Below are 2,479 nucleotides of genomic sequence, written 5' to 3'. Positions count from 1 at the left end.
GTAAACTATGACTCATGGTCCAAATCCAGCCTACCACCTATTTTTTAGGGGGTGGCTGGATAGTATAGGGATCAAACCCTGCACCTTGGTGTTATCAGCACCACACTCTAACAAACTGAGTTAACCGGCCAGCCTCCCACTACCTGTTTTTGTATGGTCCAAGACCTAAGAATAATTCTTACATTTTTAAAAGGTTAAGAAAAATCAAAGAATAATATTTCATGGTATGTGAAGTATTTACTACCTAGCCCTTTACAGAAAATACTTACATTCCTTTTATCTAGATCATTCATCAGTAATTTTATGTTGACATATGGCTAACTGAATTTACAACATTTACCAAACAATTTTTTTAAAATTGAAACATCACTTTTATTGATAGTTTAGGGCCACAGTGGACAGTTTCACAGAACAGAAATAAGATAGTCTCAAGACACTGGAGTGTAAAATTGCAGCAGACAGTTTAATACTCCTTGCCCTCGTCCTCTCCCTCAGCACTATCAGCTTCAACCTCCTCATAATCCTTCTTAAGGGCAGCCACATCCTCATGGGCCTCTGAAAACTCTCCTTCCTCCATCCCACACCCACGTGCCAGTGAACAAAGGCACACTTGGTGTACATCAGGTAAAACTTGTGGTCCAGGTGAGCCCAGGCCTCAGCAAAGGCTGTGGGGTTGCTCAGTATACATCCAGCTCATTGTACCTTGGCCGGGTCTCCACCAGGAACTACGGTGGGATGCTGGTAATCAGTGCCAACCTTGAAGCAAGTATGGCACTACTGTGGACTGACTGAATTGTGTCCCCAGAATGAATATATTAGAAGCTTAACTTTTTAAAAAACTTTTTATTATTATTTATTTTTTATTTATTAAGAATATTCATGAGATACAAAGCTAATTGTCACCCCCCGTGCCCATGATATGAGGGCCAGATTCATACTGGGGGCATACCCATTACCGGAAATTACTTTTGTACCCTGCGTCCCCACCCAATTATCCCCCAACCTTCCTCCCCTTCCCACTGTAACTGTTGAGGGTGGGAAATCCTATTATGGTAGTTGAAGCATGGGGCCTTGAAGAGGTGATTAGATTCTGATGACCATGCCCTAATGAATGGATTAATAATGGTGGTCAGGGGCGTGGTTCTGGGGGCTTTAAAAGATGAGCACGTGAGAATCTCTTTATCTCTCTTTCTCTCTCTCTGCTCTGCCATTTTCTGCCATGTGAGACCCCTGCATTGCTGTAAATCCACCACCAAAGACCCCCACCAGATGTGTTCCCTGGACTTTGGACTTCCCAGCCTCCAGAACTGTAAGAAGTAAATTTCATTTTCTTACAAATCGCCCAGATCCATGTATTTTGTTATAAGCAACAGCAATGGACTAATACAGGCACCAATCTACAAGCTGGATTTTATGTTTGGGGTTGATGGTGACAGTGGCAGCACTGACATCTTTGGGAACCACATCACCACAGTATGACAGACAGGCAGCAAGTTGTGTATTTACCATGGTGAGGGTCACATTTCACTCAGTTGGCTGGTTCAAAGCAAGCTTGATGATCTCTGCTATAGTAAGCTGTTCATGGTGGCTTTCTCAGCGGAGATGACTGGGGCATACATGGCCAGAGGGAAGTGGATGTCGGGACAGGGCACCAGGTTGGTCTGGAATCATGTCAGATCAACACACAGGGCTCCATTGAATCTGAGGGAAGCAGTGATGGAAGGCACATGCTGGCTAATAAGGCAACTAAGAGTAGTATAGGTTGGGGGCTCAGTGTCTAGGTTTCTACGACAGATGTCACAGTTGGCCTCATTGTCCATATGATGGCACAATCAGAGTGCTCCAGGCTGGTGTGGATGGTGCAGATGGAGTTGTAGGTGTCAACTACAGCTATGGAAACCTGTGGGGCTGGGTAAATGGAGAACTCCACCTTGGACTTTTTGCCATAATAGACAGAGAGATGTTCCATCAGCAGGGAGGTGAACCCAGAATCACTTCTCCCACCAAAGCTCTGGAAAACCAAGAAGGCCTGAAGACCTGTGCACTGGTCAGCCAGCTTGCAAATTCTGTCCAAGACAAGGTCAATGATCTCCTTGCCAATGGTGTAGTGGACACAGTTATAGTTATTGGTAGCTTCTTCCTTGCCTGTGATGAGCTGCTCAGGGTGGAAGAGCTGGCGGTAGGCACCAGTGTGAACTTCATCAATGACCATGGCTTCCAGGTCTACAAATGCTGACCTCAGTACATGCTTGCCAGTGCCTGCCTCACTGAAGAAGGTGTTGAAGGAGTCATCTCTGAAAGTGGGCTTGTCACTTGGCATGTGATCATTGGGCTGGATACTGTATTCCAAGCAGCAGAGCTCCCAGCAGGCACTGCTAATCTGGACACCAGCCTGGTCGATGTGGATGGAAATGCACTCGTGCATGACGGGGACTTGTAGGGCTCTGCAGCGCTGGAAGAGGTGGGGGAGGGGATGGCG

At 46.1% G+C, this 2,479-nt stretch overlaps 1 pseudogene; it reads right to left on the bottom strand.

The window, feature by feature from the left end:
- Window positions 1-463: 463 nt before the first annotated feature.
- Window positions 464-2,425, bottom strand: LOC103583918 (annotated as a pseudogene).
- Between the last annotated feature and the right edge of the window lie 54 nt (window positions 2,426-2,479).

Source organism: Galeopterus variegatus, unplaced genomic scaffold, assembly GCF_000696425.1.
Source record: "Galeopterus variegatus unplaced genomic scaffold, G_variegatus-3.0.2 Scaffold30360, whole genome shotgun sequence".
Lineage (NCBI taxonomy): Eukaryota > Metazoa > Chordata > Mammalia > Dermoptera > Cynocephalidae > Galeopterus > Galeopterus variegatus.
This window is presented reverse-complemented; position numbering and strand designations above follow the sequence as displayed.